Source organism: Mustela nigripes, chromosome 1 (genome assembly GCF_022355385.1).
Source record: "Mustela nigripes isolate SB6536 chromosome 1, MUSNIG.SB6536, whole genome shotgun sequence".
Classification (NCBI taxonomy): Eukaryota; Metazoa; Chordata; class Mammalia; order Carnivora; family Mustelidae; genus Mustela; species Mustela nigripes.
The window spans coordinates 124,460,668-124,478,939 of NC_081557.1; the positions used below are offsets into that span (position 1 = coordinate 124,460,668).

Sequence of the window (18,272 nt, forward strand, 5' to 3'; positions counted from 1 at the left end):
ATAAGCACATGCAATAGTACTAAACTCCCCAATTCTGGGTCCGTGCAACTTCTGGGGCTCGCAAAACATCAGAAAGTTAGTGAAGAGCAACGGAGACTAGGTATAGAAAGGAGAACCTCGAAAAATAATTGTCAAAAAACGCACTCCGCGTTTAACGATCCGGAGGGCGCGGTAGACGGGTGATGAGCTGTTCGGAAAATAGATACTGCACCCCGAACTTCATTTGAGGATAATGCACCAAGCCCGCTCCAGCCGGACTAAAGGAAGCAGGGGAGGAAATCTGTTTTTTTCTCCCCGGAATAAACGGGGCGTGGGGCCGAGGCGGGGGGGGTGGCGGGGGAGGTGGCTGGCTCGGGCCCCGCGCTCGCTCGCGCTAGCCGGCCGGGAATTTGGAGAGGATCCCTGGTCGCGCGGCGGCGGCGGCGGCGGCGGTGGCGGCGGCGGCGGCGCGCGGGTGCGCGTGTGTGCGAGCGAGTGAGCGTGCGGGCGGGCGAGTGCGCCGGGTATTGGCAGCCGAGCAGTGGAGGCTGGGCGGCTCCGACTCCCTGACGCCAGCGCGACCAGATCAATCCAGGCTCCGGGAGCGAGCGGGCGGGCGGGAGGAGGAAGGAGAGGCCGAGCGGCTCAGCCCGGGCCGAGGCGCGGGGAGGCACTCTGCGAGCGCAGCGCCCCGCCGGCCGGACCGGGGCCGCGGGACCCCGCTCGTCCGGCCACTCGTGCGCCCGCGCGGACGGGCGCGCCGCCAACCCGGTAAAACGAAACAGACCCGAACCCAACTTTCTCCTTTGCCGCGTCCCCGCCCTCCCTCGGCGCCTAGGGCTTCCTAGCGCCGCCGCCGCCTCCTGTGGTGCAAGCGCGGGCCCGCGGGGCTGCCGCGGTGGTGCGGGGCCGGTGACGCGGGCCGCGGTGGGGAGGGAGCTCTTCCCCGCGTGGGGCGGACCGGGGGACCCCCCCCCCCCCCATGATGGCGCCTCCCTGCCGCTCCGAGGAGCGAACCTGCCACCTCCTCCTGCTGTGGCGCCCAGCCGGCCCGGCAGGTTTCGGCCGGGGTTCCCCTTGCGTCTTTGTTGGGTCTGCGGCGGGGAAGCCGCGCTCCTCGGCCCAGAGCCTCGCCCCCCGCCCTGGCTGCGGCGGGACCTCCCCTCCCTCTGTCCCTCCCCCTCCGCCCGTTCCCCGTTTCTCTTTCCCTTTCCGCAGCCGGGCCGAGGCCCGTCCGCGCTGCTCGCCGGCCCATTGTGTCCAGCGCCGGCCCGGGCGACCCTTGCGGGAGTTGGGAGGACAGCGGCGGGCGCTGCCCTCTCCGCGGTCGGCGCCTCGCGGTGCGGGTCCGGCACGAGGCGGACACCGGTGCCCTGCGCCCCGCCGCATCCCAGACGGGATTCTTTCTCGGCCCCCACGAGCCCCTTGGGGGTCGAGGTCAAGGAAAGTTCGGCACCGAAATTCCCTCTAATTTATTCAAAGGCTTGGCGGCGGCGGCGCGTGATTTTTTTTCTCTCTCTTCCGCCTACACCCCGTGCGTCTCCCAAGTGTCGTCTCATTCCTTTCCCTTTACCGGATTCGATTGCCTCACTGCATGTGTATTTGTGAGTTCGCTGTTGAACAACTGTTCATTTACTCCGCTGTCTTTGTTAGTGCTTCTCGGGGTGGCCGCCGCGGGAAGGTGGGGGGAGTGGGTGTGAGAGAGACAAACGTGGGCTTGTTTTTCTAGTTGCTTAATATACATGTAGGCTGGAAGGGAGGACGTTTCCTTGATGTACTTGGGAAGGGAGGAGGAACGAATGCCTGCCGGATCTCGCAGCTACAGTAGCTGCGGCTTTTGTTTATTCCGAGGCGCTTAGGATTTTCCAGTCTGCGGTGCAAGATAGTGAGACGCTTCCCTTCTGGACACCGAAGCGCGTCTCAGCACCATCTCCTTGAGAAAGCATCGTTTTCGTGAGTGCTGGGGCAAGCCGGCCTTTTCCTCTTCTCCTCCTGGTCTCTTCTTTCCAGTGCATCTCAAGTTCCAAAGTATGTGCAGTGGTACAGAAGTTGCATGATTTCGGTATGTCATCCTGTTGCTGGAACTCTAGGCACCTAAACCACAGAATGCCTTCCTTTCAGAACATTTCTTGCTCTAATAGCCGGTGGTGGATAGCATGCCTACTTTCAGTAACACAATGAGAAAACTGTTCTCTGCCCATGTTGACTTTTCATCTCGTTTATAATGACCACTTTACGTTTTATGGGAGGTAGCTGAGCTGTATTGGAACCACTATTTAAAAAAAAAAAAAAATCAAGGCAGGACCCATGTCCAGGACCCCAGCATTTTCAAGTAGTAGAAATATTTTGCATCATTGTTATTCTGATGTAGGTGCCAGGCCTGAGTACACTGGACTGCTTAAGGAGTTTGTGCTCCTCTCTCCCTCCCTCTTTCCCATTTGCAGTTATTTGATATTTCCCTGCAGGTGGTGTACATTTGTGTGATACTGCAGTTCTTAAGAAACTGTAACCAGGGTCATGAGAGATGATTTTCTAGAGGTGGGTGATGCGCGAGCCTCTGGAGAATATAGGCAGGATCGTGTTTCTTCTGAGGGTAGGGATTTGTCCTTGATTTAGTTTTGACCCCTCCAACCTTAGGTGTGTAACTAAATACATTTTTCCTTTTTGCAGCATCCATTGGTTTTATACCCTTGAAGAACTGATGACCTTTGCATTTTAGAGAAATGACCATTTTTAGGCAATTAAAAATGTTAACCTCTTAACCAATTTAAGTAATTTTTTCCTACTAAGTTCATTAAAGCATTAAGTTAATCATTTAACAATAAATGTTAAAAACTAAATTTCAGATTGTGATTTTGATTTATAGTAATTCTGGGTTAGAGATAAAATTTAATGTCTCGGTTAGATAGGAAAAAGAAGAAACTGAGGTGTAATTAGATGACTATATTTAAGCTGTAGTCGCCTACATAATCAAGGCCAAGTTGTGTGTGTATAAGAGATCTCATTTGTGTAGTCTTACAAGGCTAATGGAGGCATCATTGAGGCTTTATAAATAATGTAAGTTGTGTATAATGTAGAGTCTCCAGAGACAGCAGAGAAAGCATCATTACCAGCCTTTTCAACCTGCTTGAGATCTTAAATTGATTTACAGCACTGAACTGGTGCAAAATGATACATCAGGATGACATGGGGTCAGCCTGTAAAAGTCTATGATGTCAGCCTATTAGTTCAGTCATCATAATTAAACCATATTACTGGGGCAGCTAAGCAGGAGTCTGGCGTTATACTTCAGATATGGGTGGTACATGGATTTTGTTTATAGTGGAAAGGCTGAGCTGCCCGGGAACGCTAGTGTTTCTAAAGAGGGAAAGGCTTACAGAACTCTGAATTTTTGAAGAAACTGAAGATAAACAAAAGGATGTTCAGTCTGCATTGTCTAAGGAACTATCTATTTGGCAGTAGACAGACAGATGCAATGGGGGTCTGATAAGGACCTTTACAGCTCTGATCCAGTGTACTGAATCAGGCTGCATGTGAGCTTGAAATTAACGTGGCCTTAGGGACCTTCTAGAATATCAGAAGACCACATGCTTCTTATCTCTGATCCTTTCATTAGCACTGAGTTGCACTGTATTGATGGATCAGCTGGCATTTTATTTCTTTAACAAGTCACGGTTACCAGGTCTCCACTGAAAGCAAAGAAATTTGAATTGAATATATGATAAGCTTTGGAAAAGAAGACTCTTGTTTCTTGCTGAAATTTCTGCAATCTTTATTCAGTTTATGGGTCATCTCGGGAAGTACTGTCCAATAAGGTAGCAATAGCTACATAGGGGGATTTTAATGTGAGTGAAACTGACTTTCATCTTCTCAGTAGCACTAGCCACATGTGGCTAGGGGCTACCATGTTGGACAGTGTGTATTTCCATCATCACAGAAGGATGTGCTGGGCAGTGCTACTCTAGGACCTTTACTTCTGCTTTTCATTTCTACTCCTCTTTCAGCTACGTCTCTGCTTACCACTTCTAATGACTTTGTGGGGTCAGGAAAAGAAAGGGGTGTTTCATTATTTTTTTCCCCCACCTACTAGTTGCTCTTGATAAAATAAAAAACAGTTTGGAAGTGATAATTGGAAGTACTAGATCAAATGAGATTGATTCTTCTCTGGATCATATTTATCATAGACCCTAATTTGATTTAGAATGTCGTTAATATTTTTCTGTGTTTTTCTTATATGCTTATTTTAAATAGTCATACCTTATTTATGCCCCAAAACTTACCTAAGTACTATTGTTACCACATTTTACAGGCAAAGAAACTTGAGTTCAGAGTGATTCAGTGTCTTGCCTCAGGCTACATAACTAGTAAGTGATTATGATTTATAATCTTAGCTGGGATATGAACAGGCAATCTGACTCTAGCACCTTTTAACTATATATATATATATATATATATATATATATATGTGTGTGTGTGTAAACATACATAACTATGTATATGTAGGTTAATTTATACATAAACTTTTTCTGTTGAGAATATTCAAATAAGCATTGTTCTGCTGAGTTTTACTATTCCAGTGTGGACATGACGACTTACTTTTTAGACTTTTAGACAGATTTGCCCTCTGTTGTGCTCTTCTGGGCTGTTTTCTGGTGCTGTCTTCTTTTGAGTGCTTTAGAAGAAACATAATGTTTACATTATACATATTTAAGCAGAATATGATTAGAAGAGTAAATCTGACAAAAAAATAATGCATTTCAGTGCTGAATTATTTTCCTCTCTGCTTTTCTGGACAATCCCTGCTCCTTTCACCTTGTGTTTTTCTTGTACTATCACAGGCTGGTGGTAGCAAAGAGCAAAGTTCTAGCAGTTCAGTTTATCTCATCAATATTAGTCTTCTCTTAGTTGTTAGATACTGTGCTTTGAGATGAAAATAGTTCAGGGCAAATCTTGGAAATTTTTTTCCACATTTAATATCTACTTTTGTATAGTCTTGCAGTTATCCTAAACCCCTTTTTAAACATTAATTAATTAATTTATTTATTGGGTCGGGCTGTTGAAGAATCTGAAGGAACCATGGATCCAATATCAGCTCATTCCCATCCTCCAATCCAAAGATGCTCCAATCCAAAAACGTTTATATGCCCTGGTGAGCTTGTATACACAAGTACCCAAATTGCATGATATTTCAGGTGAAGGACATCCATGGGACAGCCTTGCCAAGTACGTTCATAAACATTAAGATGTGTAATTTCCTTCGTAGAGAATAGAGATATTTAGTGTTAAAAGCTGTTTTGAAGATTTTCTGATCCTATTGGTTCATTTCAAATTGTGTGGTCTGAGGCCCAGAGAAGATAGCCAACTTGCCTAGAGCCACCCACCAAAGAGACTAGAAGAGGGAAAGCCAGAACCTGGAGCACTCTTAGAGCTGTTGAGTTCTCATTTGTTTATCTTCTCCTGCTACTTTCGTTGTGTTCCTAAGGTTTTGCTCTGAGCATATCCAGTGTAATTTCGTGAGGGGAGGAAAGGAGAATTTTTGGCATGGCATCAACTTCTTTGTACCTAACATTTAGCTGAATAGGAATCAAGTCTGATAACCTCAGAGAGATGTTTTTTTACAGATTGAAATTGATTTTTTTTTTTTTTTAAATCTTAGAGATGGAAAAGAAAAAGCTCTGTGTCTCATTTAATCAATGGGACCTTGGTAGAAAATGGGAGATCCAAGATTGTATCAAGATCAAATTAAATCAGGCAATTCTGCTATACAGATTTTCTCTCCTCTCAAAAGCAAATCATATTCTTAACTGAAAGCTAAAGTTTGGAGTATTTAAGGAAGGAGCTGGGGGTATTAAGGAGAGAATTGGAAAGGTCTGAGGACAAGAAGGATAATTTTCCTACAAAGAGGTAGAGGAATTTGATATTAAGTCACAAAATGAGGTTGATGAGGTGCTCTCTGTAATGCTACTTCTATATGTGGTTTTACTGTTCATTCTTTCTTTCTATTCTCCTCTCTTTCTATACCAGACTGCCGGTTTCTTATAAAGGATTCAGCTCAGGAATAGCAGAAAGCAGAAGTGCATAGGGGAAGGAGTACGGAGCTTCCACTTCCTTTTCAGGTTTGCTACTCTCCTAGCACATCGATGTGTTCTAACAACTTGGAAGCTCTGGTTTTACTTTTTATGCCAAGATTAGCAGGGATACTTTGATAACAAATAAGGGTATTGCCTTTTCCTTCCAAACTGAAATCTCTTGGCTCTTTATATTCCTTTTCTGCTATTACTTGGTAGTGCAAATAGTGGTGATCTGTCCTCTGACTGGCAGCAAAAATACCTGAAGAATTTTTAACACTTACTCTGGAGTAACTTCCAAAAAAAAAAAAAAAAAAAAAAAAAAAAAAGGCAGAGCCAGTAGCATGAATGTAATTACTTAAAATCTAAGTTAAAATCTTTATTTTGGTATGCATTATTAAGATGGAGTCAATTTTAGAGATGTACAACAAGTCCTATCACGTAAAAAAGTAACATTTTACAACTATTGCTGCCCGATTTGCAGAAAGGAACAGGCTCTGTAGAACATTCATTTATGTAAGAGAGGCTGTTTTTCAGAACAAATCCAAGACTTTCATAAATAGTTCAACTTCAGTGATCACATCAGAGTTTTAGGAAGATACTAGGAACTGCAGTGTTTGAGTGGTTTTATGTCTTTGTAGTTTTTGTTATAAGCTCCATTCAGAACTCAAATCAAGACTCCCTCTTGGAAATAAAACATCCAGCTTTTGAAGGTTTGAGGGAATCCATACCTGGCCATTTCCCCCAAATCTCTGCTTAGTTCTATGTTCCTTCATTAAGAACCCAGATCTGGGTGCCTGGGTGGCTCAGTGGGTTAAGCCGCTGCCTTCAGCTCAGGTCATGATCTCAAGGTCCTGGGATCGAGTCCCACATCGGTCTCTGCTCAGCAGAGAGCCTGCTTCCCTCCTCTCCCTCTGCCTGCTTCTCGGCTTACTTGTGATCTCTGTCAAATAAATAAATAAAATCTTTAAAAAAAAAAAACAAAAACCCAGATCTAAGGTGTGGTGAATTGGTTTCTTAACTAATTTTCTTGAGACATGCCCTTGAATTTAAAGAAAGAATACATACACACATGGCAGTTACTTATGCATCTAGATGCTGTTGAGCTCAGAATATAAATAAATATTTACTATGTCGTATTTGCAAAGAGGAGGATAGAGGGGTCTAGCTATTGATTCAAAAATATATTTATATACATAATTTTTAAATGCTTTACTTGTAGTTTCTCCTTAATTTTAGGGTAGCTGTACTATAGATATTTTTTTGCTATAATCTCAGATGGTTAGGGTATGGTTACTCAAACTGTTCATTCATTTTCCTTTCCTTGTCTATCTTTTGTGGTTTCTTTGCGGTGTGCTTATGCAAAGTGGAAGTATTTCAGACCTTTAAGGTTTTTTTTTTCTTTCAGTTACAAACACCACAAGAAAAAAAAAAGGGGGAACTAATTATCTTTCAAGTATTATAATTAGGTCGTTTAGTTAGGTAAATGCGTGATCTTCTGTTTGTTTAGATTGAAAGAAAACATGTCTTTTTAATGGAAGAGGGATATTACATATACCATTAATTTGATAATTTTGATGCGCCCCAAGAAGAGGCATATTTAAAGTGGATGGAAGAAGAAATTGGAAGAATGTGGGGTCAGAGGAGAAGTGAAACCAGAAATCATGGGCAAGAGAGATTATAGAAGTAGGTTCAGAGTGGGAAAATGTTGGATGATGAAGGAGAATAATCAGGTGAATACAGATATGAAGAGACACAGAGCATATTAAGAAATGAGAACTAGAGGGGCTGCCTGGGTGGCTCAGTGGGTTAAGCCTCTGCCTTCAGCTCAGGTCATGATCTTAGGGTCCTGGGATCCAGTACTGCATCAGGCTCTCTGCTAGGCAGGGAGCCTGCTTCCTTCTCCCTCTCTTTCTCTCTCTCTGCTTGCCCCTCTGCCTACTTGTGATTTCTCTCTGTCAAATAAATAAAATCTTAAAAAAAAAAAAGAAGAAGAAATGAGAACTAGATTCTCATGTCCTTGAGTGACTTATATTTCAAAGGTAGATGCGATCTCTTTGATTCCAAAGGTTGAAGGAAAGAAGTTAATGGACAGAGCAATTCAAGATGATGGAGTTAGTGACCTAGAGCACAGGTGACAAAACATTAACCTTGAAAAGGAGGGAGAGTTGTCCGAGAGAGAAGCAGAATGGGGTCCATTAGAAGAAAGGAGATGGCAGAACTTGTGCCAGCTTGCGCTGCCTTTCCCATTAGTGTGGGAGATGAGTCCCTTACTGGGATGGTGACGTGGGTGACTCGGCAAATGGTAGGAAGTTTAAGAACAGTGAAGAAGTTTTGAAAGAACCATTGTTGGTAGTGTGCCAGGGAGTCTACGGAGAATTCAGAGTCTAACCAGCAAGGGCAAAGCCTGGTGGGGAAATTTGATGTGGCTGTGGATTAGGTAATTGTTACTTTCTGGGATAGCTTCATGGCCTGATAGTAAAATTGGAGAGAAATGTTGTTGGTAATGATGATTCTGGCCTAGGCATAGAAATCAGTTAAGAGATGAGGCTCTAGAGTCAGATTGCTTGGGTTGAAGTCTAAGCCCCACCACTTACTTGCTTTTTATAACTTTGGGGGAAGCTACCATTGGCTTTGGTATCTCGCTTTTCTTTGTCTGAAAAATAGAGATAATAGTATTAGCCTCAGGACTGATAGTAAGATGAAATGGGTTTTACTTTTATATTTCATCTAGTTAAGATGCTGATGATTATTTCAGTGCACTATTTCATGTGCTACTTGAGGGGAAACAAACAAACAAACAAACAAACATCAATTAGATAGGACTTACCACCGATTGTAAAGTTCCTGGTTTCAGAGGTGTTCAAGTCCGGGAGAGGGTAGGTGCATTTTATGCTCAGTATAGGATTTGGTGCATAGTAAACATGCAGAAAATGCTAGCTGTTTATAAAAATCAATGTGCTGTAGAGTCTAGAATGTTAATGAGAGCAGTATGAAATCTAATCTAGATAAAGGGTCGTAGGTTATAAGAAGTCTAATGGACTTAAATGAATTGAGAACAGTTAAGCAATGGGAATCCTGGTAATGAAATTGTGAAATATCAAGTTTGGGAATTTGTAGATGGAGCATTTCCCTGACAATTGTAGATAAAGGTTTTTGAGAAAAATACAGTAATTGAGCTAAGAAGGATGCCCTTTAATGATTTAAAGAAGTTGCTTAAATTGTCCAGAGCTTTTAACGATAAGTATTCAAATTTATCTGAGGCTTTTTTTATAGTATTCATTAGTGTTACTTTTTTTTTTCCTCCAGTGGAGTAATACACACTCAGTGTAGAAAGATTCTGGCATGGATCCTTGTCATAGTGTCAGAAGGAAAGGGGGAGATTGATTTGTGCCATTTCATCAAGAGACAGGAGGGGTAATTAATAGCCAGCTGTAGAGCTCTTTTAAATGTGGAAGGCAGAAACCGTAAAGGAAAATTTTATATATTTGACAGCATTTATGTGGCCAAATGCACGCAGATAGCTAAACATGGACTTAAAAGTAACGACCTTTTAGGTAACATCTTTGCAGCAAGTTATTTTTCTATGTAAGAAACTTCTAAAATCAATAGGAAAATAACACCCCAGAAAAACAAGATTGGTAAAGGACATGAACAGACAATTTAAAATACATGAAATGCTAGCTACTAATAAAAAATGTTCTCCTGTGTCCTGGTCAGATTCCTCACTGGAATAGGGATGATGTCTTTTACTTTATTGTGTTAAGTTAGGTTTTTGTCACTGAAGCTAGAATTTCCCAGCTGTGCCTAAGCAAAGCCGAAGTTACTGGGAGGTACATGGTATATATAAGCCACAGTCACAAGAGACAGGGCTTCTCCATCTTATTTCCTTGATCATACTCTGCTCTCCATGACATGATTTGGGGGTCAGAGTCTGGGAAGAAGGTGAGGTGTTCCCAGCCTGTTAGGGATTATCATTTATATGCAGTTTCTCAGTCAACTGAAGTGATTGATGAACCCGAGAGGCACCAGTACTTCATAGAGTATGACAAAATGGGCCTCTTTATCTCCTGCCTGGGTTGCAGCATTAGACTCTGTTTACAGTGGCATTTTCTTATTCATAGACACGGTGGTGGTCTTGGAATATGGTTTTGATTATTGAAATGGAATAGTTTGTAAGGTGTCAAAGTGAGAAAAGTCCTCTTGTGTAGTAGAAATTCTTAGACAATGAAAATAATTTAAAAAGGCAGGCATTAGCATTTACTTTCCCAGATTTTCTCTTAAGGATAACAGTGATCATGGGTGTAAAAAAAGGCTTCTCATGCACTGTCCATAAGGGAGGCATCTGCTGCTTGTGGCTGAGGTCCATACCTGACTGAAGCATACTCAGTCTTACCTCGGCATTAAGGGAGTTTTTACTGAGCTGCTAGACAGAGTAAAATTATTTGTCACCATTTTCTGCTTCACCATCTCCTTTCTTTTCGATTTTTAATTTTTTTTTAAGTCATCTCTACACCCATTGTGGGGCTCGAACTCACAATCCCAATATTAAGAATCTCATGCTCTATGACTGAGCTGGCCAGGCACCCCTTAGGTGATCTGCGAACATTTCAGAGTTGGTGGGGGAAAACTTTTTTGAAATGTCACTTACAGATACCACTTGGCCCGGTACCCATTCCCTCGTTTTTCTGAGTGAGTATGAGTAGGAACCCTGAGCTGATATGCCTTGGTCAGCCTCAGACTCTAAAAGCTGAACAGGAGAGGGAAGGTGACTGCTCCCCGCTGGAAAATGGGTCTTAATTTTATCAGAGACTAGATTTTTGTGAAGGGGAATAATAAGGCAGCACATGTTGCGTTAGCATTTAGCCCCTGCTGGAACCCAGGGTGGCAGATTGTATATGGCCTGCCGTCTCATCTGTTACAGCTTCCTGTTTTGCTTCTTGTCCATTGCTGGCTTTGCAGTCTGGCATGATTAATAACACTGTCTTTATTTTCCTTGTGTTCTTGTTTGTGTGCTCAGGATTTCCATTTAGTCTGTTCAGGCTTGAGGGAATGTTTGATTGGTTTTAAATGTTTTCCTGTTAACTGTGAACAAAATTAACTTGATTAACATCCACACAAACTGTATTTGTAGCATTTATTTGCATTTAAACACTGAAGAGTTTTGTCAAATTGGGCAGGCTGAGTTGATTGTATTTTGGGAAGGGCTCCTTTAAGAAGGTACATCCTCACTGTGGGGTTCTGCTTTGTGTTAAGCCCAAATGAATCATTTCAGCTAGTGACTTGTACACCTCGCTGGGTGTCTGCTCTATCTGGGGGAGGGACAGAGAAATGTATACTTCAGTTTCTGCCTCCAAGAAGCAATCTTATCAGTAAAAGGAGACCACAATAAGAAAAGTTAAATAACAAGCAGCATTACTAATGTTATATATTCCTAGTTTGAAGGTGTTTCTTTTATAACTGGGATAGACTTTAAAATCGAGGGATTGAGAAAGAAAGCTGATGCAGTTGATAGAGCTCTTGCTTCCTGCCCTTCTGTGGTTTTGACGTGTGTTTACTTCATAAGGCATGTCCTCTACAGTTGACAAGGTTGAACCAGTGGCCGTAAATGTTAGACTTGCACTAAAAATCTTGTAACTTTGATGATCAGTACAAATCAGCTTGTCTAGTCTAGCTTTTGTTTTAATAGCCTTTATTATGGTTATCTTATTACCCCTTTAGACTGAGTTATTTGGGGTTAAGCGGCAGTGTCTTTATGATTGCACGATTGTCCTCCCTGGCCTGTCCATCAAAATCCCTTGAACAATCACTGCAGAAATCCATGGGCCTGCCGCTAGGGGATTCTATTCAAGGGTTATGGTGGAGAGCTTTTATACAATTATTACAAGCAAGTTTAATGTCCACCAGCATTAAGAACTTCTGGCCTGACACACAGTAGGTACTTGATGAGTGAATTTTTTCATTTTGATTAAAGTTCATTGTGGGTATGAACTATGTCTTTTATACCTAGCAGCACTTGGCCATGTATGATACCTGTCGTAGGTGCTCAAGCCATACTGGTTAATTCTGATAATTGATTGTTTTGTTCCTGCCCTTTTTTTTTTTTTTTTTTTTTAAAGATTTATTTATTTATATTAGAGTGTGCATGCACAAGTCGGGACAGGGGCAGAGGGAGAGAGAGAATCTCAAGGAGACTCCCTGCTGAACACGGCCATGGCTCAATCCCAGGACCCTGAGATTATAACCCAGGCTGAAATCAAGGGTCAGACACTCCACCAACTGAGCCGCCCCCTCTCCTGTTTCTGCTTTTTTTTGTTTGAGGAGAAGAAGAGAGAAGAAAAAAGGATATGTGTGCTTGACCTCATTTCTTGCCCGTCCTTGAAGAGATCAGTAATTCCTTGTTTCCTAGTGTCTAGAAGTGGAGCTAAAAAGAGGGGTTGAGGCCTGAAGCACTTAGTCTACAAGGAGAAAAGGGGAGGAAAGTGTAGAGGAGTAGAGCAGCAGTTTATCTGCCAAGGTCTGGAGAAATTTTGGGTTGTCACAAGAAGGGGAGGCAGGACAAGAGTGATTCTACCAGCCTCCAGTAGGTAGAGGGCATCGATCCCATTGACAGTCCATGATGCTGAGACTGAGAGACCCTGCCGAAGAGCATGAAGAGGGGGTTTAGAAGGCAGGTAAAATTTGAAGCCATGGTACCCCCAGCCGATGTTTCTGCCCTACCAGTACACGGTTGGCTTTATCTTCTCCCTGCTGCTCATTCCCTCACCCACTGAGCCCAGAGTTCAGACTATTACTTTTTGTCGTTATGTGTAGATAACATTGTGACTGTCAGCTGTGTATTAACCATTAGAAGGAATATTTTAATATTTTACGGATACTTAAAATATTCTCCACCTCTACATTTGCTTGAGTGGAAAAGTATTACCTTAAAAAAATAAGCCAGTAATTTTGTTTTGATCTGTTTATGTTTTTGGTGAAGAACCCTAAGAATAATCCGTGGAAATACAAAGAAAAGGCATTTCTTAAAAGGAGCTTAATTTTAATGTTCCACTGACTTAAAAGAATATTAAGAGTTGAACACATATATGGTCTGTTGGTGTGAAGCCATGGTACAATTTCCTTATGTCTTGTTATAGCTTATGACTTCTTGTCCTTATTTTGGCCTCTTTAGGTTAAAATGAACTTAATTTTGTCATTGCTGCCCTGATAAAATTCTTGGTTTTCCCCATATTCTAGGAAAGTGGAAAGTTATCAAGAAGGAAAGAACATGAAAATAAAAATAAGTTGGGAAGGGAAGGATTGGAGGGATTAAAATAAAATTATGAACAAATCCCTGCTTACCTGTCTTTCTGCTTTTATGCATGAGACACAGGAGGAGGTTATTTAGGAGGGGCAGGGTGGTGGACTGGTTGCCTTGGCAAACTCCTTAGCCTTTCTATACCTCTGCTTCATCATCTCTGAAATAGTCCTTTCAGGATTCTTGTAAGGATTACAGGAGTCAATAGGTATAAGGTGTCAGAGCAGCAGTTGGTGTTTCACTGCGAGTGGTGGTGGTGATGGTGGTATATCATGAGGATGATTTTTGATTCTTTTTGAATACCTGAGCTCTGCTGAAAATTGGTGGAGACCATAGATGTGCTCCTATGATGGCACCCATTGACCCACGTGTGTGACAACTCCCTGTCTTTGAAGTTGGTCGTGATGGTGATGAGAGTTTGTTGAGTCTTCAAATTGGTGTGTTTCGGATGTTCAATGAAGGCTGTTTTTCGTTTACAGTAAGAATTTCAAGAGGAGGAGAGATTTATATGATAAAATTTGTTTGCTTTTGTGTTTATAATATAATAAAACCATTCTAGATAACTGACTGTATCAACTACTTAGAGATCTTTCCACAGCAGTATTTGAATCTTGAACAGGCATGTCAGGGTATAAAATACTAGTGTAAACAATATCAGTATTTAATATTGTAAACAAACTGATACGGACGTAAAATCTTTCTTTGAAAGACCATCATACATTCCAAAAACAGGTTAATTTTTTAAAAATTCATTGCGATATAATTGATGTACAATATTATGTTAGCTTCATGTATACGATATAGTGATTTGACATTTGTATACATTGTGAATGATCACCACAATAAGCCTGGTTATCATCTGTCACCTTACAAAGTTAATACTATATTATTGACTGATTTATTTGTTTTATAAGTGGAAGTCTGGACTTCTTAGAGCCTTTCATCCATTTTGCTCCCTTCCCCCAACCTTTCTCCCTTTTGGCAATTACCAGTCTATTCTGTATGTCTGTGAGTCTGGGTTTTGTTTTGTTTGTTTGTTTGTTTGTTTTTAGAATTCTGCACATAAGTGACATCTTGTGGTATTTGTCTTTCTCCAGCTGGCTTATTTCACTTGGGATAATATCCTGAAGGGCTGTCTGTGTGTCACAAATGGCAAGATTTCATTCTTTTCTTATGGCTGTGTAGTATTTCTGTGTGTGTTTGCATGTGTGTGTGCATGTGTGTATGTGTGTACCACATCCTCTTTCCATTCATCTGTAATTGGACACCGGTTGCTTCCATATCTCGGCTATTGTAAATAATGCTTCAGTGCACGTAGGGATGCATATATCTTTTTGAATTAGTGTCTTCATTTTCTTCAGGTAGGTACTCCGTAATAGAATTGCTGGAAGACATGGTATTTTTATTTTTAATTTTTTGAGGAAACTCCATGCTCTTTTCCATAGGGGCTACACCAGTTTACATTCCCATCAATTGTGGACAAGCGTTCCTTTTTCTCCATGTCCTCACCAAAAATTGTTGTTTCTTGCTGTCTTGACAATTTGATAAAAGCCATTCTAACTGGTGTTAGGTGATACCTCATTGTGGTTCGATTTGCATTTCCTTGATGCTTAGTGATCTTGAGCATCTTTTCATGTGCCCGTTGGCCATCTGTATGTCTTCTTTGGAAAAATGTCTACAGAGGTTAATTTCTATTAAGGCTGCTTTGGATTATCCATTTTATTGTTCCTACTGATGTGACTGCTTGACAGTCAGTTGAACTCAATTTGTATTTTTATTGCATAGTAGGTAACAAAGCCCAGGATGCATGCGAGATGTAGTCGTAGCAAAAAAAAAAAAAAAAAGCATACATTTGTTGGCCATTCTCCCTGTATGTGTATTGCCCCTTAGATAAACGTTATGTGACTCTTATCGCAGTCGTCCTTGTAGGATGATTCTCCCTTCTCTCTCTGACATACTTCCTAACTCTAAGCTTGGTGGTGGTGGGAAATGTACCATACTCATTTTCTCATTTTCTTTCTACTGCAGGTCTCTGTTGGTGGTAAGCACTTAAAGAATTTATTCAATTAAGTTGTGAATTCGTGAAAACTAAAATTCTCTTAGTAGTTGAATGTCTAAAGGAGGAGAATTTGGGTTCTGAAGCCTTCTGAGAGCTTGACTAGGTGTTTCCATTCTGACTAGTAACTAAGTCCCTGTGGAAAAGTTCACGATAGGACCGGACTGAACATGTGACTGAGGCAGAGAAAGCGGCACTTATTGTACAGCGCTCATCAATTTCTGTAGGTTATGCTTGCTTATATCTAAAGCATTTTCCCTCTAACGCAGTGGGAGATGTTGCATTTGCTGCTTTTAGCTCTTAGCAGGAGGGAGCTTGTCCTATTCTGGAAGAGGGCTGCTACTGTTTTGTTCAGTTTTTTCTCCAAGGTGACCAAGCAGACTTTGTAAGTCCAATCTAGTTTTTGGCAGGTCGAAAACAGGCTGTCTTTGATTGTCATGTGGAGGAGACTGAAATCTGGTTAATGTCAATGTTTGTTTCAGTGATTGTGTAAACTTTGATTTTTATAAATTATTTCATCCTTCCAAGTAATAGATTTATGTACTGGAAAAGTGACAGGACCAAATTGCTTTTGAAGATATTTGAGTAATACAAAATTTTTTGGGGGGCTAAGAAATTCATGCATTAAAAAGTTTGAAGGATATTTGAATTATTAATGGAAAGGGGGCTAAGGGACTAGAATGGGAGAAAAATTATTTTTTGTTATAATATGCATTTTGTAAAATTGAAGTTTTTGATCATATGGCTGAATTGCTTAATAAGAAAGCGCATTCCCATCCATATCCTGTTCACCTGGACTTAAGTCATATATTCCAACTCTGTACACAGGAATAGATTTCTCTTAAAAATCCCAGTGCAATGATATTTCCACTCTGTGCAGAAACACTTTCAATTATGTTTTCCTTTATTAAAAGATATATGTTGCCACCTCTTGGTCATAATACTGTCTTACAGAGCAATGTAGAATAATGTTACCCTCTTTAGTTTTTATTTATTTTTATTATTGGGGTTTTAAAATTGAAAACATTATAATTAGTTTTAAGTAACAATCTTCTGCACTCCCCTCCTTCCAGCTCAGCTCTAGAGGGAACCACTTACTTGGTTTTGTGCATTTCCTTCCAGCCTTTCAAAATATACCCATGTTATACCTGTACAGTTTTTGTTTCTATTTGTATTTTTGAAATGGAACCATACTGTATATATTGGTCTGCAACTTTTTTCTAACTGAACAGTTAACGGTATGGTTTTTCTTTCTGGAACTGTTAGACATGGAAGTCTATCTTTTTTTCTTTTTTAACAGTTATATCATTGCCAGATGTATCATAATTTATTTAATTATTCCATTATTGTTAGACATCTGGGTTATTTAGAACAGGAATATGTTTGTGTATGTTCTTCTGAGGATGTTGCTTCCCTTGCAGCTGTCTCAAGGCGTGGCTGTTCTCTCTCCCAGCCTTCATACCATGGTGCCTGGAAGGGCCCTGTTCATTGCCACCACCACACTCTTCTTCAGTCCTCCATAGAAACACCCAGCTTTGGGGAGCCTGGGTGGCACAGTGGGTTGGGCCTCTGCCTTCGGCTCGGGTCATGATCTCAGGGTACTGGGATTGAGCCCCGCATTGGGCTCTCTGCTTGGCAGGAGCCTGCTTCCCCCTCTGTCCCTGCCTGCTGCTCTGCCTACTTGTGACCTCTATCTGTGTCAAATGAATAAATAAAATCTTTTAAAAAAGAAAAAAAAAAAAAAGAAAGAAACACCCAGCTTTGAATATCATGTCACTTTGCACCTCTCACTTTCCTTCCTTATCAGTGCTTTACTGCCCCGGTCCCCATCATCTATCTACCTTCATTTCCTAGAGATTTTAGTTTCCAGTCGTTACTCATTCCCTGCTGTTCCTGTGATAGTTCTTGGACTGCTTCTCCAGTGACCTTTCATTCCACCTCACCTCAGACACTTCCCCTCAGAATTCTATAACATGGGATTTTTGCATGTCTAAAAATTAAACCGATTTCTACAATTTTATGGTTGTTTTCTTTGTTTACTTTAGCAATAAAGTGTATTTGTTCATGGCCATACCTTCAGAATATATCCAGGATCTATTCTGCCCCACTGATCCAAACCTTTGACCCTCTCAAACCGCAATTGCCGTAGCTTCCTAATTGGTCCCCCTTGTTCTGGCTGGTGCCACTACTACAACTATCACCACTCCCGCTACTTCCAGGTTCCATTCTTTCAGGGGGTGACCCATAGTCATCCTGTCAAGCTCTGCTCACATCTCCCCTGTGGTCCCCAGCTCTGTTCACAGTGCAGGCTGGGACGTCCCTGGGTTGGCTCCCCGTGTGGGCTCTCCGTGTGTCTGCTCCCGTTACCTGGTCCACTTCCGCTCTCACACTTGCCCCTTGCCTCCGTCCCCTTGCGCAGTGAGCTGCCTCACTTGTCCCTGTGGCTCAGCCTTTCTAGGCCTCTCTTCAAATGTCACCCTCTTCGTATGGCCTTCTCTGACCGCTGGAATGTAGGTCTCATGAAGGTACAGACTTTTAAAAATCTGCCTTTTGTCTCTCTTGTTCAGTGCCATGTCCCTAGTGCTTTTCTGTCCCTGCTCCCACCAACCCCCCCTCTCTCTTTCTTATAAAGTTAGAACTTGATGGAACAGACAAAACTAGGGCAGAAACTTCCGATTTTTTTGTATGTACATAGTATTCAAATTAAGTTCCTTATTTGTGAAACTGTTGTATTAATAAAATATATTACATTTTTCAGCATGTTGTAATTTTCAGATCAGTTTTGCATGTTCATATGTGCGCCTTGTAACACCCGGGCAGAATAGGTGGTGGAATCAGAATTTTGTGGAAAAGTACACTGAAGCTCAGAGAG

The 18,272-nt window shown here is 41.8% G+C and overlaps 1 protein-coding gene across 7 annotated transcripts in view; it reads left to right on the forward strand.

Moving 5' to 3' along the window:
• Positions 1-434: 434 nt before the first annotated feature.
• Positions 435-18,272, forward strand: part of SMAD1 (SMAD family member 1) — a 74,085-nt gene continuing 56,247 nt past the window's right edge. The window contains exons 1-2 of one of the 7 annotated variants that reach the window (XM_059373210.1): positions 2,025-2,041; positions 4,289-4,343. The gene's annotated coding sequence lies outside the window, so the exon portion shown is untranslated. Of the gene's footprint in view, positions 751-1,496; positions 1,584-1,659; positions 2,042-4,288; positions 4,344-18,272 lie in introns of those variants that run through there. The other 6 variants (XM_059373253.1, XM_059373245.1, XM_059373203.1 and 3 more) reach the window with 6 other exon arrangements.